The sequence below is a fragment of the Myotis daubentonii genome, chromosome 18 (genome assembly GCF_963259705.1).
Source record: "Myotis daubentonii chromosome 18, mMyoDau2.1, whole genome shotgun sequence".
NCBI lineage: Eukaryota > Metazoa > Chordata > Mammalia > Chiroptera > Vespertilionidae > Myotis > Myotis daubentonii.
The window spans coordinates 14,092,636-14,120,266 of NC_081857.1; the positions used below are offsets into that span (position 1 = coordinate 14,092,636).

The 27,631-nt window shown below is 43.1% G+C and overlaps 1 protein-coding gene across 4 annotated transcripts in view; it reads right to left on the minus strand.

Annotated features, from left to right (window-relative positions):
• The window catches only part of KCNH1 (potassium voltage-gated channel subfamily H member 1), a 263,834-nt gene that overhangs the window by 90,858 nt on the left and 145,345 nt on the right, over window positions 1-27,631 (minus strand). The gene's annotated exons all lie outside the window — the stretch shown is intronic.

Sequence of the window (27,631 nt, forward strand, 5' to 3'; positions counted from 1 at the left end):
TAAAATGGGATAATACCATCTGCCTTACAGTAAGATTTTGGTGAGGATTAAATGCGATGACATACAGAAGTGCTCCATGCAGTCCATGGTCAGTACATATCAGTTGTTGCTATGTTGTTATTATTCAAGATCCAACCCAAAATGTAACTCTTCCAGAATTCCCCTGAAAATGATCACATCTGACTTGCCCACTGTGCTCCCCAGTATAATGCATGTGACATTAACAATGCTCCCAAGGGCCCTACCTAGCCGGGACCACCATGACCAGGATTCTCAACCAGGGGCTATGTTAGAATCACCAAGAGAGCTGTTCAAAATTTACATTTTCCTAGGTTTAGTTACACCCAGGGGTGAAGTGGGGTGAGAAGAAGGTGAGCAAGTAGACTTTTAAAAACTTCCCATGATTCTTACAGGCACCATTTCCTCATCCCCATCTGTGAGCCTCTAAATTAGTTTGCAAGTAATAAATGGGTGCCTGGTTTTGTAAAAGTCTGGTTATGTTCAACTATTTTTAAAATGTTGAAGGAAAAGATAGTGATCTCTTTGAGAAACTAATTATAAAACAACAGGCTTCGCCAGGAAGTACTTAATTGGTACTGGTGTTAAAAAATAAAAGAAGGGGAATAGTTAATTGAAGAAATTAGCAACTAAGTTGATGTATAAACTTTTTCCCAATTGAGAAGAAATAATCATAGGCTAGATTCACTTTTTTTAAAAGTAGGTTTACATTTTTTAGAAAGTGGGAAAATATCGCAGCCTTTCCCCCCTCTTTTTTCTCTTGAAAGAGGAAAGAATTAACCATAGATAGAGAAAAAGGTAACTTGAGGCCTTGAAATTATCAAGGTCATTATTTTTCATGAAGAGAGATGGCTACGGAGGGCTGGCCAAGTATCAGGAGGAAGGAACGGGACCTTCATCAGGGGTCCGAAGAGCCAAGTGTTGAGGGTCTGACACCTAGGACAGGCCCAGAGCCCTTGGCCTCCTGCTCTTGAATCACTAGGACTGTAAAGGTACAGAGAAAAATAAAAATTGAGCTAAGCAGCGTCAGACACGTTGAATTTACAAAACAACTTGTACTTAGCCATTTGATAACATATTTTATATACCTTGATAGATTTGTCCATAAAATAGCGATCAGAAGTAATGGATTGTACTCTTCTGTTGATGGTGTTGCAGCTAATAGAAAAGGCCTGGGTGGTGAACTTCTCCAGGTTTCTGAGTCAGTTTCACCACAGCACCACCACTGAGCTCTCAAGGACTGTAAGAACACTGCTTAGCAACACGTAATCATCCCTGAGAGAGGCAGAAGAAACAACTCCAGAGAATTCTGCTGGAGGAGCAAAGCCAAGGCCGGAAGGAAGCACATGAGAAAATGTTCTGGAGATGGAAATAGACAAAGGGGCAGAAGGCAGGGACGAGAACAACAAGGGCCAGAAGATAGGTGAGGCTATTGTGCTACAACATAAGTATACGGAAACGAAGTCTGCATCTGACTGACCCCATTTGGTGGACTAAGCAAAGAAAGCCCTCCTTCATGAGAAGATGCCAGAACTAAGTCTTGAATTGTTCTGGTCAATGAGGGAGAGGGGGTAAATGGAAAATTCCAGGCACAGGAATAGCATGGCCAAGATGGGAAGGTTGAGAGAACAGATATTATTGGAGGAACTGAAGTCTCTCAGCAAAGCTCGTGCTTAGAATGCAAGGATGGTGGTGGGGTGATCCTAGATAGGAGGTTGGGGTGTGATAAAACCCACATCATGAAGGGAGTCCTTGGGTTTTATCCTGAAGGCATGGAGCTCCTAATCTACACCTGGTATCTCTGCCCTTGAACTCAGCATGGACATGACAACTTCAAGCAGCATCCTAAGATTTGGATGCTGTTCTGCTCACAAGTTCCAGGGGAGGGATGAGAGCAGCCCTCCAACTGGGTGCTCATCCTAACAGCTGGTTAACTACCCATCTCGGAGTTTATGAGTGACCTACTGGTATCACCATACCTTCCAAACTACTCATTTGGTTTGCCAAGTCAGGGTATCAATATACATTATAGAATTAACTTGTTGTTTGCTAATCTGATAGAAAATGTTGTTTAGTAGAAGTTTTCAAATTGCCACCCTGAAGCTTTTGAAATATTTTGAAATATTTTCCAACTTTATTGAGCACACTGGGAGGAGTTTCAGAAAGATGTGTTCACTGAGTGAGGTCTACAAGTTCAACAATTGTTAGTAAACAGAAGACCAGAAGCACGTCCTCACCCTCCCTCAGACATCACTCCTCTCAGGCAGACACAAGGGCAGAGCCTGGCTCCACCACGGCCTCCACTTCTCTTCTAACACACAGGCTTCAGCTCCACTCACACATGCTCTTCAGAGCCAATGACACTCTGGATACCGCCCTGAATCTGAAAGAGGGGACGTCGAGAACCTGAGCAGTGACAGGCTTGGCCTTAGGAAGGTTGCTATGGCAATGCCAATATGAGGAGGAAGAGGAAGTTTTGAAGCCCGAGCTTATAGAAAGAGCACGTAAACAGCCTGCATTCTGCCCTGAGAGGCATGATTAAAGCTCGGTGCTGCTCCTCAGTGGGGCTCACCGGGCACTCCCACGGGAGAAGGCAGCCAGGGCAGTCTCTGCAGGGGAGGAGTATGTTATCACTGACGTAATTTACAATGGCCAGCTTCTGGTGATAATAGAGACAGTGCAACTTTCCCTCGTTATTTTAATCTTTTTGAATGCCCTACAGCCTGTCCACTAGTGTGGACCATTCCGCGCCCCCCCCCACCCCCCAATCTCACTCTTGAGATGGCCCCACTCCTTCCTGGTCTCTGGTTACAACAGGTGGGCTGGGGTGTCACAATGACAAAACAGGATTTTCCGAGCCCCATTGGGTACTTGGTTGTTTAAACAGCAGCACGATACTTTCTGCTGCTTAGACACTGCAGATCACGTGCCCGCTTTGGAAGGAAAAGCTGTCAACTATTTAATCTGAAGTTGAATGGGCTTTCAGCTTCAATTTAAGGGACAAACTTGATCTCTTCATTCATTCATTTGTTCCACAAACATTTTACCCAGCATCTCCCTTGTGATAAGCATGGCACTAGCACTCAGCTACCATGGCCAATAGGACCTGGTCCCACATGACTAGATAAGTGAGAGATTGGTCAGGGAGCAGTCTAGACTGGGGGCGGGTGGGGGTGGGGTAGCATGAGCTGCCCGGAGGAGAGCTTTGAGAGATACATGGGAGATGGAGGTGTGGTGGTGGAGTAGGGAAGGAAGACTCCCAAACAAAGGCAACTGCTTCAGCCCTGGGGAGCAGGGTCTGGGTGGGGCATGGTGAGAGATATGGCTGGACAGGTGGGCACAGAGCTTTCTGTGCTTGGATTTTACTTCATTAAGACTTGCTCGCCTCACCACACCACTAGTGTGTGCTATGGACCCATGGACATTTCCAGAGCTTCATTGAATTAATGAGGGCATGGGACTGCCCTTTGCTGAAGAATTTCCATTACTTAGTTATTTCCACCATTAACTCTTATCACTTTGATTAAATCCTGGCAGAGTAATAAAGCCACTGCAGGTCATCAGCCAGTGGGTCAAATAACATGGATTGAATGCCCGATTCCCCCACCTATCAACTCTCCTTCCACTTTCTTTATCAATCTTGCCATGGAGGCTAACCACATTAGTATCATTTCTGCACACACCCATTTCCTCATACATCTCCACACTTGATCTTAGCCAAAAGGCCAAGAAGCGATCCTCATACTTCTCAATTCATTTACCTGAACACTCTACTTCTGTTATGTTTCTGCTGTCCACTTTCTCTACTCCATTTCAATCTCTCCCTAAGCCCCTGTTCTCTCTTCGGTTCCTCCCATACCACTTCAAATCCTGCCTCTATGGTGCAGTGGCTGGCCATCTTTCCAAAACACTCCTTTGATCATATCATTCCAGCTCCAAACTTCAGAGGTCCCCCACTGACTCAGCATCCAGTCCATCCTCCCTGAGCACAGCACCCAAGCACATGACTCCAACCTGCTTTTGCACACCTGTCTTCCACGACGCACTCTCACAGAGCTATGCTTCAGACCGCCCTGAGTTCCCTTCCTTGTATGCACCTGCACTCAGGATTGGCTCCATGGACATCGAACCTATGTAGTCACATGGCCTCTGCCATCAGAAGGCCCCAGGCTTGGCTGAAGGCTCTGATGTCACTGTCTTGTAATGTTTAATCGTGTCTGAACAAGAGCTTAGCATTTTCATTTTGCACTGGGTCCCACCATTATGCTGCTGATTCTGCCTGCTCTACATCCCTCTCGATAGACTGACCTTCATGTGCCCATTCCTTCCTGCTAGTACCTGACCGCTCTTTCAAGGCTCAACTCAATGCCATCAAGCCTCTCCAAGCCTGAAGCAGGCTCTCCTCTGGGTTCCCCAAGCACTTGGCTTTTGCTTCTGTCTCAGCACTTGTCATACAAAACTCACATTGACGTTATTTGCAAACATGACGCCCCCTAGAAGGACATGCAAGTTTCTTTCAGATGGGGTGAGAGGGATATTCTTTCACCTCTATTGCTCCTCAGTGCCTGGCACAGAGTAAAACTCAAGACATTGTTGATGAACTGAATTTCATTCTTCGTAATAACCCAGTGATATCTTGGCCATCCGTGTGCCATGTCCCTACGAGCTACTCCTAGACCAGGCCAGTTCTGCTGACTGGGCCTGTGGTAACTTTTGGCTACTTCAAACACTATGGTGATGTAAGAATGGACATCGGCAGCCACTTACTTGAGGAGAGTGAATGACTTTGTAACTAGTAACGCACATGAAGAGCTGCCAGTGAACTGGAGAAGAAGAAAATCAACCCACATTTGAAAGTCAATGGGCCAGCCAAATTTTCCATAAAAGAGAACCGATTCCCAGATGGTGTGAGAGGTATATTCTTTCACCTCTATTGTTCCTCAGTGTCTGGCACAGAGTAAACTCAATACATTGTTGATGAACTGAATTATCAGCTAAATTAAAACAAAATTGTATTATGTATTGTTAGCTCCAATTTACAAACTGTAAAATAAATTTCACAAGGTTTTTCTTGTTTATTTGTCACAAGAATAGACATATTTCATCTAAATGTGTCAGTAGAAGTAAACCAAATAATGGCAATGGAAGCTATTCCAAAGATATGAAGACCAAAGAGTTTGTGCTGGTTTTATCTGGAAATATCATTCCTCATATGCTAAGTTTAGGGTTATAGTCATGGTTGAGGGTGGCGTGCTAAAACCCAAAAGTATGTTATTGGCAGAGATGTTCTAACAAATGATAACCTTCAAAACTTCTTGGGCAGCATTTACTTACAAAGGTTAAACAAAGTAAGTTCAAAACCAAAAGGATTATTTGAAATCAGAGTATAGCATAAGAGCCCGGCTGACGTGGCTCAGTGGTTGAGCATTGACCTATGAGCCAGGAGGTCATGGTTAGATTCCCATCAGGACACATGCCTGGATTGTGGACTTGATTCCCAGTGTGGGGCACGCAGAAGGCAGATGGTCAATGGTTCTCTCTCATTATTGATGTTTCGATGTCTCTCTCCCTCTCCCTTCCTCTCTGAAATCAATAAAAAAATATATTTTAAAAAAAGAATATATAGCATTAGAAAGTCACAGAAGTGAATGTTCAATATTTACATATTAGCACTTTGCAGGCTTCTCATAAAATCATATTTGTGTTGCTAAGACACACACACACACACACACACACACAACCCCACAACATATGCATTTGGTGACATTAGTGAGAATCTGCATCAGAGGTGTTTGCTTGAAAATGCTGGGTAAATCTACGGCAAGAAAGGAAGCTCCAGGACCACTTTCAAATGACACCAAACTCATGATATGAAAGACCAACTCAGAGACCAAAAAATCAAGCAATGTATTTTCCATGACAATCTGACAAGTGCATTGATACAGCTCACATGGCAAGCTTTCAGTACATGTATGTTTGAACATGATGGTGATATGAGGAAGAGTCCTTTTTTATTCGTGCCCATTACCAAAAGACACAATAAGCTCTCAAATGTATAAAGCTAAGAAGGGTTAAACGACCAAAAGATGTGGTTTGGAGTTTACGTGTTGTGTAGAGTTTGTTCTGATAGCACAGCTGCGACGATAGGAAAACACTCTGGAATGACTGCCCAGATTAATACACTTGCACCAGAATGTAAATTAATGCATTGCTGGCTTTGTTGAGAAAGACTTGCTTAAAAACAAAAAAAGTAAGTCAGCTGAACTCACCATTGTACTGAGTGATGCAATAAAATTGTGAATTATGTGAAGGTAAATGAGTTAAATTCATGATGACTCTGAGTAGCTGAGAAGGAAGCTAATCATAAACAACATTATTGCATATTGACGTTTGATGGTTATTGAAAGGAAAAGTTCTGTCAAGAATGTCTGAAGTACCGAGTGAAATGAATGCTTAGTGTTCTGCAAGGTAAGATTTCAGCTTTCTAAAGATATAAATTAGACAGCCAGACTTGTTTATTTGTCTGTCCCTGCCATTTGAATTATCTTAATGCTTCCATGTAAGGGAGCAGCAGGCTTCTCAATGGCAGATAAGATTGAAGACCAAAACCAGAAGCTAAAAGCTTGAATAGTTTCCATAGTTTATGGCATGTTCCAGAAGTTAACAATTATTAATGAAGGAAGTGATGACATTGATACAGTACATCTGCCAAAAGTTATCACCAAATCTTTTCTGAATTTGATCAAATGTTTTAAATTTATTTTTCTAGATTTATGCATAGAAAATTCTATGGATTTGTGTGTGTGTGTGTGTTTTTTTCATCAAAAGATACTATAAGTTTAATATTTTTATAACTGGTTACTGATGAAAAACTAAAGATGAATTTTGAAAAGCACCACTTGCTTCATTTTAGATAAAAATTAAAAACAAGCCCAGCTGGCATGGCTCAGTGGTTTGAGCATCATCCCAGACACCAAGAGGTTGCTGGTTCGATTCCCTGTCAGGGCACATGCCTGAGTTGCTGGCTCGATCCCAAATAGGGGACGTGTAGGAGGCAGCTGATTTATGTTTCTTTCTCTCTCCCTCTCCCTTCCTCTCTAAAATCAACAAAAATTTATTTTAAAAAATCTTCTGAGCAACGCTAAATTACCAAGTGTCTCTTTTTACATTCCTGTCAAAATAAGATCAGACCAGCCAAAGACTCTGTATGCCAATCCCACCACCCTAAGGAGAAATTCAGGGGGTCAGATCCTCAATGACCTTGAATGACCTTCAACACATACCTAGGAACATAAGCCCTACACACTTCCTTGATGGCCTTTTTTTCTTACCTCCAGACCCTATAGGAGAATATTCTATTCCTTCATCCTGGGAAAATTTTTAGTCCATTCTTCAGTAACAATGATTCATTGTTATTCAGCAAGTCATTGCAAATCCTGACTGAAAGTGCCTGCTCTTGAACAATAGGGTTTAGGGTGGCTGAGAGCATTGGATGCTGCTGTAAAGATGTGGACACTGCCTGGGAGTGGAGCCCTAGGGACCTTTGACATGGATGAGCAGTTCCCAGAATCATATTTCAGAAAAGGCAGTCTAGTCATCCACAACCTACTTTATTTCAGCATGAACCCTGGCTCATGTCCTTGACACACTCAGTGTGGGCTCCATCATCTGTCCTGAGAATAGCATTTTCATCAATCCAACCTAGATTAGATAAATTAGCAAGCAAGAAGCAAGTGCCTATATGTATAGTGTTTATTCAAAGAATGCATATAGGCATTTAATATGAGGAACTGCATTTGACTCGTAACTGTTTCATTATGATTGTGGAATGAAAAAAGTACAAATATAACAGGGATTTTCTATAGTAATCACTCGTGTGTACCTGTCAACCAAAAAATGTGAAGTGCTTGCAATTCTTTCCTTTTTACCTATGCTCTGAATATGTTTACGGAAATATGAATGTATGTCTGTTGAATCTAATAAAAATTGGGGCTTTGTTTTATTCACCGCTTTTAAATTCAATTTTCCTAAGTGTAACTCTGTTCTCACAAGAGCATTGTTAGTCTGAGATGGATTAGATACCTTAAAAGGTCAAAAACTAGTTCTTGAGAAGCACTGCACTGAAATGCTGAGAATGCTAGTGATTTTAGTTTTTATTTGCGGAGACTCTCCATCCCATCATCAGTAAGTGTGCTCTCAGCTCTTTTCTCCTGGCAACACTGTGTTCATGGGGAGCCATCCACACCCATTCTCCTGGTCCTCTCCTATCCCTACACCCACGACTTCGCAAGGCGGTGCCCCGTGGAGTTAGTCGTGCCGCTCAGGAAGAATAAAGTGAAAATGATAAAGATGGAACCTCACATCAGCCCAGCTCATTTTTGATGAGACCACCAAAGAATCCATCAACAGGTCAAAAACTGTACGGGGCAGAGCATCTTAACCCTCACGGGAAGGAGGACTTAAGGTTAATTTTCCTTTTCCGTATTTTTAAAAGGGAGCACGACCATTGAAAGGAGAAAGCTGACAGCCTCCAGTTCAGCTTTCAGGATTTCAGTTGAGAACATCAAAGAAGCATTTTTCTTCTCGCCATGAAATAATCTGCTAAAGCAATTCTGCAGTCACTCTGAATACATACAAACCAAAATGACTTACGCTCTGAAAGTTACATTTCCAACTGACGACGTGCAAAAAACGGCTTTGCAAAATGTGCCTCCGTGTGCGGAGCCGGGTGAGCAATTACCTATCCCTCCTGACCAAGCTGTGTCGGCACAGCGCCTGGGCAGCACCTTCGCCAAGTCTGCCCCGGGGCCTGCGGAGTTGGCACGGGGTGACTTGGAATCTGATGGGAAACACATTCACCACCTGAAACCTGGATGGAATATAAATGTACTTCTCCCAGTTACATAAATACAATTCCAACCTTTTAAAAATATCAGCTCGCAAAACCCTTCGTGACTATGTATTCTCTCTTTAACTTGTAATTTCATCATCCCACAAACATTAGCAAATGTCTTTAAAAGGGTCTAGGTAGGCAACTGGAAAGATCAAAGATGAATCGGACAATTCCCTTGCCAAAGGAGCTTTTGCTATATAGTAATTCTTTTAGTACATTATATTTGTACATTACAGTTTACATTTAAACACCACAAGTGCCCTCATCCCAGTGAAATAGACAGGAAGGATTATTGCCATTTTCCCAAAGAGGAACTGGAAAACAGAATGTATTGAATCATCTTGCTCCATCCAAATCACAGAGGGCAGATCCAGAACACAGTGGTGGCTATAGCATAGCTTTGGGGTCAGATGGATCTGGGGACACAAACCAGCTCCAACAGTCGCCACCTTAGCTGGTTATTGTGGACATATTAGCCCATTTGTATGTCGTTTTCTGATCTAGAAAATGGAGATGAGTAACACCTGGCTCAGTGGGCTACTGAAGGAATAAACTGAGAAAATGTTTGTGAGGATGGGAGGAACTCAGTAAGTGGTGGTAGCTATCATTACTTCATCAAAAATCTTTTATTGCCCTAACCGGTTTGGCTCAGTGGATAGAGCGTCGGCCTGTGAACTGCAGGGTCCAAGGTTTGATTCCAGTCAAGGGCATATGCCTTGGTTGTGGGCACATCCCCAGTGGGGAGTGTGCAGGAAGCAGCTGATTGATGTTTCTCTCTCTCTCTCTCTTTTTTTAAAAATATATTTTATTGATTTTCTGCAGAGAGGAAGGGAGAGAGATAGAGGGCTAGAAACATCGATGAAAGAGAAACATCGACCAGCTGCCTCCTGCACATCTCCCACTGGGGATGTGCCCGCAACCCAGGTACATGCCCGTGACCGGAATCGAACCTGGGACCCCTCAGTCCGCAGGCCGACGCTCTATCCACCAAGCCAAACCGGTTTCGGCTGATGTTTCTCTCTTATCAATGTTTCTAGTTCTCTCTCTCTCCCTTCCTTTCTGTAAAAAATCAATAAAAAAATTATATATATATATATATATATATATTTTTTTTTTAAAGAGTCCTTTATTAAGCCCTACCCAGTTTGGCTCAGTGGATAGAGCATCGGCCTGCCGAGTGAAGGGTCCCAGGTTCGATTTTAGTCAAGGGCACATGCCCAGGTTTCCGGCTCAATCCCCAGTAGGGGGCCTGAGGGAGGCAGCTGATCAATAATTCTCTCTCATCATTGATGGTTCTAACTCTCTCCCTCTCCCTTCCTATCTGAAATCAATTAAAAATATTTTTTTAAAAAAGATTCCTTTATTAAGCCCCCACTTACATGCACAGAAATATGCAGAATATATCATAAACCCAGGAACTCACAACAGAATCCAAAGAGGCATAGGCAAAGGATAACAAAACAAAGGGACAACTGAGGCACTGAGGACTGCCGCCTGGATATTCCCGCAGTAATATCTAAACCTCAGCACACTCAATGGAATTTGCTATCATTGATGGGGTCTCTGGCCACCCCACCCCCATGCCGTGATAGTAGACTAAGAATTCCAGGTTAAGTTTTACTATTTTGCTAAATCCTTCCTTACTTACTGTACAAGCGCTGACAGAGCTCATGGAGTCAGGAAATGAACACCATGGTTCTCATCCTTGGGGAAGTGCCATGTAGCAGGCTCTCAACAAAAGCATGCCCAATTAAAGTAGGTTGCTGCTGGTTAGGTTGTTCTTTCTGGGATTTCCCCCATTATCTTTCTGTTATTGATTTCTAGTTTAATTCCATTTTGGTCTGAGAGCAGACACTGTATGATTTCTATTCTTTTAAATCTGTTACGATGTGTTTTCTGGCTCAGAATCCAGTCTATCTTGGTGAATGTTCCAGGTGAGCTTGAGAAGAATGTGGCTGCTGCTGCTGCTGTTGGATGAAGTGGTTTACAGAGATCAATTATACCCGGTTGATTGATGGTGTTGGTGAGTTCGATCGGGTCATCACTGATTTCCTCCCTGCTGGATCTGTCCATTTCTGATAAAGGGTGTTGAAGTCGCCCATTATGACAGTAGACTCATCTATTTCTCCTTGCAGTTCTACCATTATTTTGCCTCGTGTAGTTTGACACTCTGTTGTTAGGTACATATACTTTAAGGATTATTATGTCTTCTCGGAGAACTGACCTCTTTATCATCATGTAATGCCCAAGATCGTCCTTCATGGTTCTGGGAACTGCTATGTCAAAGATCCTTAGGGCTCCTCTCCCTGGTAGGGTCCACATGTCTAGGTCAGCAGCAACCAATCCTCTGAACCATCCTCAGCTAACTCCCATTGTTCAGGCACTTTCAGAAATGATTTGCGATGACTTGCTGAATAACAATGAATCATTTTTACTGAAACATGAAATAAGAATGCTCCCAGGATGAAGGAATAAAACATTTTCCTATGCGGGATGGAAGTTAAAAGAAGGCCATCATGAAAGTGTGTATGGTTTATGTAACTAGGCATGTTTTGACGGGTACCCAAGGTCCTTCAGGATCTGGCCCTGCATCTCTCTGTCGGGCAGTGGGACTGAAACACAGGGCTCTCTGGATCATCTAATTCAGTAAGAACGCCAGTCTAAGGAGGGGCTGAGCTCTAAGCTGAGGGCAGTTTGGAAAGAGGGCTCACTTAGCCTCTCCTCTAGGGTTCTCACAATTCAGCTCTCACCCCTAATTGCAGCTCCTTCTCTGCAAAACAAAACACCTACAGTTAAGTAGACTCAGAGTCCTCGGGAGGCATTCAGTGGATGTTTTAGTTAAGCAACCAAACGTGTCCCAGGGTGGTTTCACTGTCTGTATGTAATACTTTCCCTAAGATGAATTCTGGTAGTAACAACCTCTTTCTTCTAAAATTCCCAGTGCTATCATTGAAAATATTTCCTTATTTTAAACAGTTAGAAAATAAAAACTAATTCCAAGCAAAAAAAAAAAAATAAATAAATAAAATTCCCAGTGCTATTTCAGTGTTCTTCAGGAGTTGGTACCCTGGGTGGTTGCCCAGCTGGCCGCCTCTTCATGTAGCCATTAATGCTGCCTCCTTAAAGTCCATTCTCAATAGAGCAACCAGACTGACCTTTTAAAATCGAAGTCAAATCACATCCCTGCGGCTCTCCATTTTACTCAGAATGAAACTGACATCCTTATGATGACCTAGAAGTCCTTACAATAACCTCTCTGTCCCCTTCCATCTCTCCAACCTCATCCTTCCACCCTGGCATCCTTGCTTTATCCTGAAGACACTCTCCTGCCTCAGGGCCTTTGCACGGGCTGTTACCTGTACAGGAAGGTTCTTGACCAAAATAACTATCATTAACTCTGCACCTCTTTCAAGTCTTTGCTCAATGGCACTTTTTCAACCTCTCCAAGAGGTTGTAACATAACAACCCACCCCCTACACCTCCCTTTGGCATTTCCAATTTCCTTTACCAAACCTGATGACACCCACCTCCCACAGCACTTACTGCTTCCTAACAAACACATAGAATTGTTCAGTGTCATCAATCAAACACCCATGTAGCCCTTATAATGTGCCAGGAATTGTTCTAAGCTCTTTATAAATAATTTAGTACCTTCATTACGTATATTGATTATTTTCTGACTTCTTCCACTAGCCTATTAGTTCCATTCATAAGGGCAGGAATCTTTGTTTTATTCACTAACATGCTTAATAAATATTTGTTAATGAATGAATGATTCTCCCAGTAGTTTTCACAAAACCATCCTTAATTTTCCCTTAAACATCTGCAGCGCTGGTGTTTCTCTCCATTTGTATGAGCCACGCCCACTCCCTGCAATTCTTTTCCCCTCTCATCCATGCCACAAACTCCTACCATCCTTTAGCCTCATTTAAGCATCACTTCCCATGAGAACTTTCTCTTGACTGTTTGCAGACATAGTCAAGAGTCAGCTCCTTCCTCAGTGTAGCCAGATCACACTGATGCTTTCCGAAGCACCCTACTTCTGGCAAATAAATGCATCTGTATTCACTTTGAGGAGACAGTTCCATGGAGGGTCAGGGCACAGAACTGATACCTGAGCTTCAAGCCCACGGTGGGTTAGAGCACTTCATGATATAACACTTGCCTAGAGTATAATTTAACCCCGTGCATTGGATAGAATAAACCAGATTGATTCTGTGTTGACTGGGAGATGAGAAAGAAGGGAAGAGACAAGCTGTTTATATCCAAAGGAGCAAATTTTAAAATGTTTAAAAATAAACAACTCAAGTTTTAAAAAAAAGTGGACAAAGACTTCCCGTGGAGACTTTAGAAAATGACAACGTCACTCCAAGACGACTAAAGTGTTCAGACCACAATCTGTCTCCAGCGACTAGAGAATTGCACCTGTTTCTCTTCACCCCATGGAAAGACAATTCTAACGTATTTAATGCATGTCATTTTCCTCCTCGGCTACTCTAAGGAAGTTTGAAAGTGTCGTTTTAGAACTCCAAAAGGCCAATAAAACTGCCCAGGCTTGACCAGAGTGGAGATTCGTATGCAGGGCAACACCATCAAGCTTCAATTAAGGAATGTGCTCAGGTAACCAACCCTGGTTTTAGATTTCCAGAAATAATTCTTTGAGTTCTCAGGCAGAGTCTCCTTAAAAGCCACTGAAGAGCTTTATAAATACCTACTAATTATGGTCCTTCCATTCTCTGTAAGTTCAACCACGTATTTGAGAAGGTATGACTTTGCCATAAAGATAACTTACAAACACAGACCCCTCCAAACACACAGGCCAACTATTTGTTTTGTGGCTTATCCAGGGAAAACACTGTTGCCGACTTCTCATTGATGTTTTATTCTGCTTAAATTCAAATGTTTAAATATATAAGATTTTGGAAAACTCAAGCCTACACAGGGTTAGAAAACGTGGCCTTTTCAGTATCCCCATCCAGCAGCCAAATTTATATTTAGAAAATATATCCCCACTTTTGGATTCCCAGAAACAAATTCTTTCTAGGCATGATTTTGTTGAAAGCTTCTAATGAGTTTTTAAATTACCAACTTTTCCAAGGAGGGTTCAAATCAGGTTAAGACAGAGCTGAGAGCGAGAGTTGAGATTAGTCTCAACCAGACCACCAGGTACTTCCTATCACTAAACAATAGAGGAAGTTGCAGAGAGCTCTGAACAGACACCTGAGTGGGTTGGCGGGGCCGTGGCTCAGGGCCTGACAGGCACAGGAAGACAAAGTCTGACAGCTGGGAAGTCTGACATCTATTCCTACTTCCTCCTACTGCATCCTTGACAAGGGTCACCAGGAATCAGCATTTCCCCTCTTAGAAAGGTTCCTACTCTGCTTCTTACTGACCACCTCAGGTGTTGGGGAAATTTCTGTACTGGGCATAACTGTACCTTCTGGAGATACGCAGACTAAATCTATTATTTCTCTTCCATGAACTTCTTCAAGTATTTAGAGCAGCCTTATCTAGCAGAACTTTCTCCAATGATGGAAATGCACTATATCTGTGCGCCATCCAATATTGGTAACTGATGGTCACATGCAGCTATTGAGCCCATGGAATGCGCTGGTGTAAATGAGGAACTAACTTTTTAAATTTTAATTAATTACATGTAAATAGCAACATGTGGTTAGTGGCTATAATATTGAGTAGTGAAGATTTGAGACATTTTTCATGACCTCTTTACCAAAAAAATCTTCCCTTTTTCAGGTAAACAGCCCTTATTTCTTTAATAGTTTCTCAAACAAAATGGCTTCCAGAACCTTCTTTATATAGTCAGTCCTCTCTGGATATATCCTGAGTTCCCAAATTCCTACAATGTACTAAAGCAGAGAACTCCTGGTGAGGATCTGCTGGAAAAGATCATGGCCTCGTATCTGATCCTACTCAGATGTTTGATAATCCTTTCCTTAAACCTAACCTGGCCAGTACATTTTTTTCGCATATGTTGGGCACTCAATATTTGAAGCTCAAAAGAATAATTCCGGGTATCTTGGGATAATTTGATGAGCTCCTTTTCCTAATTCTTCAGTCTTCTCAAATTTTCTATTTTTTTCTTCCTCCATTATGATTTGTTTTATTAAGCTTTGAGGATTTGTGGCTCTCAAGAACACCAGACATTCCTGATTTAAACTTGTACAAAAACACATGAAAAACTCCAACATAAGTATTTTTAAGGATAACCAGGGTTATTTGGTCTCCCTCAAGGAGCAGATAAAAAAAAAATTAACCTTCTTAAAAGAAAGTAATTGTTACCTGGGGGAGAATCAATTTCTAGGTCAGCACCTCCCTTCAGAGACTACAAGTGACATTAATCAAAGTGAGAGAAAGTAAAATTCTCTGTAATTGGCCGGGTAGAACCGTCTCTTCCCATTCCGTTAGCCCTAGAAGCCACCCCAGAGGGGTTGCAGGCATTATTCTATCCACTGAAATGTCATCTATTAAACAGTAGATTAAATAGCAAATTACAGTTGCCATATTCTTCTAGACAAGTCGTTAAATAGGTGTTGCATCCCCCCTCACACACAAAAAATACATATGTATAGGTTGAATTTGAAGCATTTAAACAATTTTAGGGATACTCTACCACCTTTAAGAGACCCCCGATCCCTAAACATTGTAGCTTTGAGTTCCTCTTCTCCTTACTCTAGATTATTATGATCTGTAAACAATACCTGGGAAGCACTAAGGACTATTTTCAGGAAATTGGGTAAACACACTTGCGAAGGCCTTTTTCAAGGTGAATAATAACCCTAGCAGAGCTGAGAATTATTGAATATGTTGTGATTAATAAATTAGATTTCTGAAAGCAGGGCACAACCTCAGAATTATTTTGCTGGACAGAAAGAATTTATTACAAATCCACCTTGCATGGCTGACAAAGGCCTTTGGCTCATCCGTTGGTAAGCTTTTGTGCATGCGTGGTAAAGCCTTCAAAAACCCAAGGGGAGAAATGGGCTATCGTCAACAGAAAGCCTAAAAACCCATACCCATAGAATGCCTTTTGTCTCTTCTAATAAGTAATCCTTCACCAAATTTTATGCGCACCAATAGTTTGTGTGTGTTCAAGAAAAATAAGTGACCACATTTTCACATGAAGGCACAAACAAGCTGACGTCTCTTGGACCTTGCTAAGCCTCTTAGTAATCTTGAAAAATCCTTAGGCACAGCATTCAGCCTCTTATTCTGTAAGGCCGAGTATTAATTTTAACACAATCAGTAAAAACCCGAAGGCTGTTAAATATATTCACGTGTAGCAGAACCACATGAGGTATAATTAAAATTTAACCAGAAGGAAAACCTGTGAATTCAAGGGAAACATTACCTTCTTAACAGTTACCCTTTCAAAGAAATCTTTTACCTAAATGATGATTACTTCTGATTTAGGGTCTCCGTGGGCATTTACTGCTAGGTGCAAGAATGTACCTCCAGTCAATCCTGGGAAATATTATATGAGAACCTGGGAGGGAGGAAGGGGAAGAGAAAAGGAGGGAGGGAGGGAGAGAGGGAGGGAGAGAAGGGGCCAAGTCCCCCTCTTCTTGGAAGTGGTGGAGCCTTTTAGACCAGAAAAACAAAGCCACCAAGTGCCTGTAAAAATCTGCATGTAATAATAGTTTGACACTTATGAGAAACTAGATCCAAGTGACTCGTTAGGAGAAAAATATCAACGATCTTAGTGATTTCTGCAGTCCCTTTATTTGGAACCGGTGATGGGATGGAGACAGGACATCTAACCAAGGCTTCAGGCCACCACACCGCTGGCTTCAATGAGAACAGCTCCTTGTAAAAGTCTGATTTCTACATCCGTTTCCACATAGGCTTTTATACTTCATAAGATAAAGACAATTTGCAAGCCCCTTAGCTAAATGGCCATCCCCCACCGAATGTATAGGGAAGAGAGCAGGGTTTCACTTACAGTGTTGCGAGTAGGATCGTACTCAGGGACACAGGTTATAGGAAAGTCACCAGAGGCCATTCCTCTCTCTAATTATTTGTGTTGAAGTCTAATTGATTTTTAAGAGGTGGCACAGCAGTTGTGTAACATTACTGAGAGTAAACAGTAAACCTGCCGGGAAATGAGAACGCTGATGCACTTTGCTGGAGTCCAAGTGGAATCATAAAAAATTCTCATCGTCAACACTCCTCGATTTATTGTAGTATAAATTCTCCTCCCTCATCCTTCCTTTCCAACCACCGCTTCTTCCTTGTACTTCCGGAAAAGGACTCTAGACCACAGCCATGCTAAACTGACACGACCCCCATCATGAACTTGAAAAACAGGTACCAGGCACAGTCTTCGTGCAGCAAAAACAAAGATAAAAAGGATACACTGACTGCCCTCGAGGATCTGAGGTCTGATAGGAGTGACAGGTACATGAATTTCAGTCCAGAAAGACAAAGGCAAATACGATAAATAAAGAAGTTCAGTGGAAGCGGGGTCAGCCAGGCAGACATGCTGGCTGCTGAAAGCAACAAATCAATCCATGAAGCGTGTCGTGTCCTGGAGAGGCAGGGAGAGCTTGACTCACTGCCTCTGCCTTAGGTCATGACCCTCATTATTTGTTATTAGACAGTTCTAACAGCCTCCTAAATGGGTCTCTCTGCCTCCAAACTTCATCCTTTCTAGCCCATTTTCTAAAATACCTGCTTAAAATTTTTCAGCGACACCCACCCAACTGCAGAAGCCAACATGGCATACCATGACGTACCGTGTTCTTCGTGACCTAAGTCCTGCCCATCCCTCTGGCGTCTTTTCTTCTAACCCTAAGGTCACACAAAAGCTCATGGAGGACCCTGAAGACTCTGTGCTCTCAAATATGTCTGGGCCTTTGCACAGGCATTTCCTCTGTCCAGAAAAACTTCCTTGTCTCAATCTGGCTAATTCCCATTCTTTCCTGGAGACTTAGTTCCCCTACAAAGTTTTCTGGACAGACCCTATGCTGGATTAGCCACCCTGCCCGGGTGTCCCCAGAATACCCTGGGCTCAGTTGTATTAGAGAATTTGTCACTGTGAGCTTCTCAGTGTAACTCCCCAACTCAGGCTGTGAATTCCTTAAGGAAGTTCCTTCTTTGTATCACCAAAGGTCATTACAACACCTGGCACATAATAGGGACCCAATGAATTCTTTCAGCTCAATAAAGTATTGACCCAGAGAGTCCATGACACAGCAGGGAAAAATTAGTAAAAGGAAAAGGAAAGTATGTTCAATATTTTTCTGTCACTTCTGGCTGGGGAACTTAATTGCTCTGAATTCAGGCTTCCCACTTGACAGTGATGATTAAGAGGGTACATAGGGGTGTGGAACGTATGTTGAGTCCTTTGGCTTAGCATTCAATGGCTGTGTGATTTGGGGAAAGTCACATAGACCCTGATGACTCAGTCTCCACGTCTGATAATGGGGAGAATAATAGTCTAGTGGATTGTAAATACCACTGAACTACAAGCGCCATGGTGGGGGTGCGGGGACAGGAACTTAGTGTCTTCAAATCCCCAGGCACACTCTAGTGGGGATTAGGAAATACATGTTGGACGACAGGATGTGAGAATCCTGGAAACTTCTCATAAGCAGGTTTTAAATTGGGTACAACATGAGCTCCTTCTTTAACAAACTTCTCCAAAGAAATACCCATTGAGCACTCTAATTGCCTTTGCTGCAAGCTGGCCATGGACACTGACCCAACATGCAACTACTCGGTCAATCTAACAACCTAACATACTCGCAAACTTGGCTTTGTCCCCCACTAGCTCTGGATTTCCCATTTGCTCTATTAGCCAAAAAAAGCACGAGAATACATTACGTCCTCCCCTAGCAGGACCAGGAAGCTCACCTACACATAATGTAAGATCTTAATTACCTTGATAAGACACTAAATTAGTTCTTGGAAATAATAATACTCTATAGCACTCCACTGTAATAAAACCCAAAGCATAAAAAGTGTTATCTAAAAAAAAACCCAAACTTGTCATTTGAAGATATGAAGATAATTTTTCTAGGTTGGCAGGTGGACAAGGAACACAGATGGCGAGGGATTGAGCTAACAAATGGACATGATGAAAAATACCTATTATATACTAGCCAAAGGTACAATGCTTTAGTGAGGTGATGAAGAAAGATGGGGGAAATCTAATTCAACTAACATTTACTGAGTGGCTACTAGGTGCCGGGCACAGAGCTATCTCCTTTAATCGTGACATGTGTTACTCATACCATCCCTTTGTGGTGTTACTATTTTTAGATTCCATGTGACAACATAGCTGGAATTTAAGTAAAACCCTTAATAATGATGAAGTTCAAAACCTTGATAGATGGCAAGAGCTCCAAGAGGCTGTTGTTTCCAAGCTTGGGCTGGGTGCCCCATCACCCACATTCTCTCATTCATTATATGTATTAACAAGGAGGTAAGCCAAAGTTATAAAGTAGTTTTCCTTTAAAACAAATAAGGAATATGCCTATAAAATATTCAAAATCATTCAGTGTAGACACATCACCAGACCCGAAGAAAATAGAGTGAGCTCTCTTAGAAGAAGTGACAAAGGGGGATGATATTGCCGTGTATCCACTATCTTGTGCATAGCGCTGCTTCTTGTCGGATTGAATTAATGTGTTTTCAAGAAAGATGCGAGTGGCATTTCTAGACCACTAAACCCTGATAGGCCATTAATGGTGCTAACGGTGCTTGGTGCTCCATGATGCTGAGCAATCACCTTCAGGAAATGGACCCCCTGGAACATCCTGTTGTATAATTTATTAAGAAGCCAACCACAGATATGCTTACCTCTTCAGAAGCTGGAAGGACCAAGCTGACCATTGAACAAACACTTACACTCTCCTATTTCTGCTGAAAGCTGATGTTTCTGTTCTATAACTCTACTCTGGTATCTGTTATCAGCAGGTCTTTGGGTTGGAATTCTTTTGTCTCTGAAATAAAATCCTCCAACACATGACAGAATGGGGATGAACTACCGTTAAGTGAGCATTACTGAGTCCCTGTGTGTTCCACACAAAGCTAGGTCTGGGGAGGCCAAGGCTAATTAAAAATAACCAAACTACAGAGTGTCACGGGATCCTATTGATTGAATGCATGTTTGTGTATGAAAGCACACAGCATTAATATTTACATTTGTTGTCAGGGACGGAGGGCAACTATTTGTAATCACATTTTAAGAGCACAGCTACCACAGCGCCACCTATTTCCTCTCCCTTTAAAGCATAGGCAATGGAAGGAGGCGACTTACCTCCCACCTCTACCTCACCTACAGCCCTGCTTCAGGAATAATCCAGGCAAGTAGTAATTGACTCTGAGTGAGTAAGAAATAATGCGTTCATCGTTCAACATGGCTTGCTGTCGGTATATCATCTAGAAAATGGTTGGCCCAACAGATGATGAGTTAGTGATGAGATAAAGTATTAAACCCATTTTTTATTAAACCCATTTTTATTAATCCCCTTAAGCAGCATCTGATGTCTTTACAGATCTCCAACAAGCAATTCCCTTTTTGCTTCCGCTGGCTTTTTGTTAAAAGCAACCTCTGGGCAAGGGGAAAAACACTTGGGTAATAATATAAGATAATGTAGTGAGAGGTCCTAACACTGCGTCTGCCATAAAATTGGCATTGAAATATGTTTTCTCCTTTCTCTAGTCTCTCACCTTGCATGTAGATTGTTGTTTTATTGACTTTGCTAATGCAAGTGAAATGGATGGGAAGGGGAAGACTTACAAAGCACTTGTGTGGGCTAGCAAATTTAGGCATTTGTTTTACGCAGAGAGCAAGTTTGGAAGCCATTGGAGTTACCATCATGGATTTTCCAAGCTATGTCTGTATATGTGTGATTCAATTCAACAGAGATTTATAAGCACGTATGCTATGCCAGAACTGTTCTGGGGTCATAACAATAAAGAAAAATGGACCCTGCCCCATGTGCTCACAAAACCCAGGGAAGCAGCTTCCAGATGTACATGTGGAGGAAAGCAGGAGGAGGGAGAGGATGAGTAAATGCCTATTCTCCAGGACATGAGTTTAATTAATATAATTAAAGCATAATGAGACTAATTGTAGCATGTAAATATTGTCAATTAACCCACAAATGTCGGATTGATTTTCCCACAGATTTAAATATCACAGCTTTTTCCATTATTGAAGGAAGGCCAAGGCAGCGTCCACAAGAAAGTCAAGTTCTTCTCATATTTTTTTATGGGAAAGTCAATATATATTCCCGCCCCTAGCAATCCCTGTATGAGGTAGATAGTATATTTCAAAGCAAGGCAATAAAACTCATCATTTATGTGCAGAGTAACATCCAATCCAAAAGCTAAAATGGCCCATTGCTCATGTCATGGCAAAAGAGCAAAGGCAGGCAACAGCAAAGAAGCACAATGAATGCCTCCATTAATTAGGATCAAGTGACTTCCACTGCAAATCATAATCACTGGCCAGAGGTGAAGTTTCATTATGATCATTAGTGCCTATCAGGAAATTATGATATACTAAAATTTAAATTTCATCTCCTCACATCTCTCACCGGGACCTAAATTAAGTCAAGTGTTCAAGTAATAGTTTTAACACGTGACCCTATCACTCCTTTTCCACATTTTAGAAGATTTTTTTAGCATCTCCCTGCTGACCAAGATGACCAGGAGCAAAGCTACATAGGATGTAGCGAGTCCCCAAATTCTACAGGTAAATACAGTTCAGGGATGAAGAGTGGAAGGCAGAATGACAGGCAAGGCCAGATCCTGGAAGGCAACTATCCTTGAAGATGAAAAATAGTCATGATCACTGAGTAATCTCACCTGAAGTACATTAAAAGTTGGTAATGTCCACTTATGTGGTTAAGGATTTGGGAGGCAGGAATGACACAGAAGTACAGCTTCTTGGAAGGCAAAGGTCCTATCTTTTGAACCTTAATACCTTCTCCTCAGAGAGGAACTCCGACTTAGCAAGGTACCTTACAGATAGCAAACATTCAATAAATGTTGAATTACATTACTCAATGCATGATTTCTTCTGCCTAAAAATCTCTTTGCTTAGAAATCTCCTGAGTTAAATACCTAATTTAATTGCTCACAAGTTCTATCTTCTACAAAATACTAGAACACAGCTCAGTCAAGTTTTTGCCATTTTATGACAAAGAATGCCTTCCCTCCCATTTCTAACAACACATTCCTCATTTCTGCTTAAGCTCTCACCAGAATTGCCCTTAACGTTGGTATTTCTAGCCTGCACCTCAACACGCTCCTAGCCTCTACCCATTACCTGGTTCCAGAGATACCAACACATTTTTAGACATTTGATCTGGCAGCACCCCATTTCTCAGTATTAAAATCTGTACTGGTTTTGAGCAGGGTTCTCATGAAAAACAGAACAAGTAGGATGTGTGTATTATGAGAAAAGGATTTATTATAAGGCATTGGTTCATAGCCTTGCTGAGGCTGATACGTTTCAAAGTCAACAAGCTGGAGACCCAGGAGAGCCTATATGTAGTTCTAGTCAGAGTCTGGAGGCCTGAGACCCAAGAGATCTGATGGTACAAGTTCCAGTCTGAAAGCTGGCTGGTTTGAGACCAGAGGAGAGCCCATTTTCAGTTCTAGTCCAAAGGCAGGAAAAGACCAATGTCTCAGCTTCACAGAGGAACTCCTTGGTCTTTTTGTTCTATTCAGACCTTCAACAGATTGATGCCACTCACATTGGGGAGGGCAATCTGTTTTATTCAGTCTACTGACTCAAAGGTTAATTTCATCCCAAAACACCTCCATCCACAGAGACACCCAGAATAATGTTTGACCAATTATCTAGGCGCCCAGTGGTCCAGCCAAGTTGATGTATAAAATTCAGCATCATAAATTCTCTTATAAAACTGACATTCTTGGCTTCCCATCATAAGCCACATACCTAGAGTTGTTTGTCCAGTGATTGAAATTAATTTGCATTGTGCCATCAGGACCATCTACTCTGTGAATAACAGCATACATGTGTGAGATGGATGGCCAGGGTTTCACAGGGGGCCATGTGCCATTTTTCTCTGAGTAGTTAACAGGGTCCTTATGAGGTCCAAGCATGAAATGTTGGTTTCATATTACTATACTATATTCTTCTCGACTGGCTCTCTAACCAACACATTTTTTCTATTTTGTAGTTCTTCTCAGATAAAACACTGATTAATTACATGTACAGAGCACATTGCTAGGTGTTACAAATGTTACAAAGATAAATAGCTGAGTCTCAAGCTTTAAAGGACTTCAAGTTTACCAAGGGAGAGAAATGTACATAACTAATTACAACTCAAATCAAAGTGAAATGACTCTAAGAGAAAACAAAAATGTTTAAGTAGCATGTTAAAAGGCAATGCAAGATTGGTTCTATAGGGAGCATACTAATAGCTTCTTTAAAGACATGGGTATTGGAGCCTGGTCTTATACACTTACATACGTGTGTGTGTTGTGTATTATGTGCACATATGAAAATATACATATACTTGTACAAAATCTTATAAACACTCTACTACATGGATATGATTCAGATAGAATTAAAAGTAATAGGTTATCTGCCAAAAGCTCCACATCTCTATTTATGTGAAGAATTTCTATGAGGTGTCATTCAGGTCACCACTGCATCTCCCTGGAGGATTTGAATTAGGCCAGAGTTTGTCAAATCATGGCTTTAAGCCAGGAGCCCTTTAATCAAGGAACATTTTAGAGAGAAATGCAATGTGTAAAACAAATAAAGGGCGGCTGCTTAGATGTGAAGGGAAGGGAGCTCCATTACCCCTGCCCCTTCCTACCACTTGCCAAAGACCCTTGGGACCACAGAGCCCAGGGTGGAAACCCTTTGAGATGATCGCCAAGTCCCTTCCTGCTGTCACTGCCTGTGATGCAAGCCTATGTCTGTATGGGGCACCTGTTCCCCACAGCACTGTGTGATCGGGGAGGAACAGCATGTTGTGTGAGACTTGGAGTCCTTCCCGAAAACGTGTGAGAAGAAGGAAAGCAAAGCAATTAAGTGCCCTCACAGAAGAAAGGCTTTCAGAACAGGGAGAAACGTTGAGAAAGACATCACAGAACATGGGCTGGGAAAGACACTGATCAGCAATGAAGGGATAGACCAAGTCATTTATTTTTATTTAAGCACTAGAGGCCTGGTGCATGAAATGTGTGCGGGTGGTGGGGGTGGTGGTGGGGGGGGAGCAGGTCCCTCAGCCTGGCCTGCAACCTCTCGAAATCTGGGACCCCTCAGGGGATATCCAACTGCCGGTTTAGGCCTGATCCCGCAGGGATTCCTGCAGGATCGGGCCTAAAACAGCAGTCTGACATCCCTCTCACAATTTGGGACCTCTAGCTCCTAACCGCTCGCCTGCCTGCCTGCCTCATCGCCCCTAACCACTCTCCTGCCTGCCTGATCACCCCTAACCTCCTCTGCCAAGGGCCCCACCGTGGTGGCTTCATCCAGAAGAATGTCTGGAATGATGTCTGGAAGGTCACTCGGCTGTCCAGTCTAATTAGCATATTACCCTTTTATTATTATAGATTTGGATCAGGTGTTGAGTATAGAACCCAGAGACTAACTGCTGACTTCAAAGTGGGCTCCAGAGACGGCAGGCATCTCACCCCTCCTAGGGCTCTGCTAGCTTGGCCTTGGCAAAGCAGGCTCCTGAGGGACTTGAGGGCACCATCTCTGGGCTAATGCAGCAGGCCCAACAGCAAGCCAAGCAGAGAACAATGCCACTCCCAAATCAGTGATGTACGAGGAGCCAAACCACAATAACAGCCTTTCATGGGAAGAAAGGGATAATGGGCTTTGCCGGTTAGCATCCATGGACAGATCAAAGCCCACTTTCTAGAGCTTATTCCAAATGTCTCTGCTATCTCTTTCGAGCCTACTGGCCTCCAGTAGCCGTGTTCAGTATCTCTTCTTTCATGCACAATGAGGTCATTTCAGACCCAGCAAGAGAGAGGCAGCTCCCTGCCTTCTAACACCTGCCAAAGTGACCTTCTTGCTCACTCAAAGGGCTGTTCAAAATCAGTCTTTCTGGTCCCCATAAGACAGAGCCATGTGCTATCTGTTCTGGAAGTCAACCTGGCCCTCTCTCTGGTCCCAGCACTGCCAGCCTTTGGACAGTGGTGACTCTTGAGCCCCAGGAGCTCCAGTTAAGTGAGGACGTGCTGTCTTCCCCCGCAAAGTGCTCTCAGTCTGATGTGTCCAGGTGCCTCGTTTGGGACTTTCTGTAATCCTGAGCCAAGACACAACTATAACAGCTAAAAGTGTATGTTTCCATCAGCCCAACAATGAGGTAAAAAGTTTTGTTCTCTGAACAAAAGTCCCACAGCACTGTAGAGTGAAGTGAGCCCTGGCTTTGAGAGTCAGGAACTAGGTTAGAGTCCCAGCTCTGCCATTCACTTGACAGGTGACTTTAAGAAGTCCCACTGCCTCCCTAACCTTCAGCTCCATCAACTGGGGCTTAGAAGACTAATTCCCAAACCAGTAAGCATTTATCGAGTGTCTGCCCACTGTGTGCCAGGATTCATGCCAAATGTCCAGGATATTCTGGTGAGCAGATCAGACTTGGCCTTTGCCTCACACAGCTCACAGTCTGGGGCGGGGGGGAGAAGGAGGGAGCGAGGGGATGCGGGACAGACACGGAAGCAGTCAACAAACAAATATGTAATTACAAATCAGAAGTCCTCAGGAGGGTTAAAAACACTGTGTTCAGAAAAAAAGCAAGATGGGGTGGGGTGGGCTTCTTCCAGCTGAGGAGTAAAGAAAGCGTCCCTGAGGGAGGCCCGTCTGAGGCGTAAGGAAACAGTGGACGCGGGGTCTCTAGGCCAAAGGAGCATCACTGGCAAAGGCCCAGAGAGATGGATGGGCTCAGCTTATTCAAAAGAACACCAAAGGCCCTGGCCGGTGTGGCTCAGTGACTACAGCGATCAAAGGCATGTACCTGGGTTGCACGTTCAATCTCTGGCCCCAGTCAGGGCACATTTGGGAGGCAACCAATTGATGTGTCTCTCTCACATCAATGTTTCTCTCTCTTCTCTCTCTCCCCCCTCCCTTCCCTTTCACTCTCTCTAAAACTCAATGGGAAAAGTGTCTTCCGGTGAGGATTAACAGCAGGTGTTTGGAGCTGGGAGCTTGAGGAGCCAGGGGACACTGTGAGACAGAAGGCTGGAGAGGTGGCCGGTCATGTGAGGGTAACATCTAGAAAGCCCAAGCATCATGCTGGGCATGTACTAGCAGCAGGCCCTCCGTTAATGTGGGCTCCACAGGAATGCAGTGTTTGGCCGGTAGAGTACATTTTCATTTATAATCTAAGTGATTTCTAAGAACTCTTCTACTTCAATGATTCTTATCCACAAATTGCTGAGGGGAAAATATCTAAGAGTTCCTCGTCATTTGTAAACCGCAAAATTAACAGAACCCCTGTGGTTAGGGAAGTCCATCTTAGAGACACTATCCCATCTACCTAAGGTGAGATGCCCTATTTAAATGCTGTTTGGCCAAACACGCTTGGCCTAAGGGAAGCCATAAAGGCTCCGACAGCTACAAACATTCTGCAAGGTTAAGCTCATTTCATGGTTCCCTTTCTTTCTTGAGCAAACATATGCCTCACACATCAAGCAAAAATGGCAGAGTTTCTTAAATTCAAAGTCAACGGCAATTCAGAACATTCCAGGCACAACTATGCCATTTGTTTATGCTCAAAAGCATTAACTTTCACAACCACATCGTAACTGAGCGGCAGGTCGTCTTTTGGGACCCATGCTATCCATTCTTCCCCGAGTTCCAACATTTCTGTCCTGCGCTGGCTCTCCTGGGGCAATCAAGCATGAACGTGAGGCCCCTGACAGAGCCGGATTAAGAACCACGACACTGTTCATTTTTCCAGATAGAAAGAGCAAGGGGTGTGCAGTGAGACAGAGCTAGATCAACACCCAGCCTGCCATTTAGTGGCCACAGGAAGATTTGCTCCTTTCTGGTCTCAGTTTCCTTTTCTGTCAAAAAGAGGTAACACCTACCTGGCAGGGCCTTTGTGGCTTAAAAGAGGTCATATCAGGTGGGGGTGGCGGGGCGGGGGGGGGGGGGGAGATCAACCAAAAACCTTGTATGCATATTTGCATAGCCCATGGACACAGACAATAGGGTGGTGAAGGCCTGGGGCGGGCGGGGAGGGGGTAAAGGGATGAGCTAGACGGAGTTAATGGGGGGAAATGGGGACATATGTAATACTTTCAACAATGAAGATTTAAGAATTAATTAAAATTTTTAAAAGAGATCACATCTCAAGGCCCAAGCCCAGTGTATGGAGCGTAATAGGCACAAAAATAACAAAAGCTTGGTTTAGGCGGTGTTCCAAGTCTGAGATGGAGCAAAGCCCTTGCTGGCAGGACCCCTCCCCCCCGGAAGCCTGGCCACCGAGAGAGATGGAAAATGGGGAGAATTAGAAATCGCCCTGAGAGACCGAGCCCGCTGAGCTCACCAGTGTCAGAACCCCTTAAGTCCCCCAGGGGACCCTCAAATCTCCCAGGGGACCCCGGCCTCCTGGCAAACAAGAGGACCAAGGGCTCGTGGGTGGGCAAGGGCACTCACTGTCCCTCCTCCCAGGGGCCAGGGCATCCACAGAGCACACTCAGTCTGACCTGGCAGAACTAGTCAAAGAAGTATTTACCTTTAAGACCTAAAAA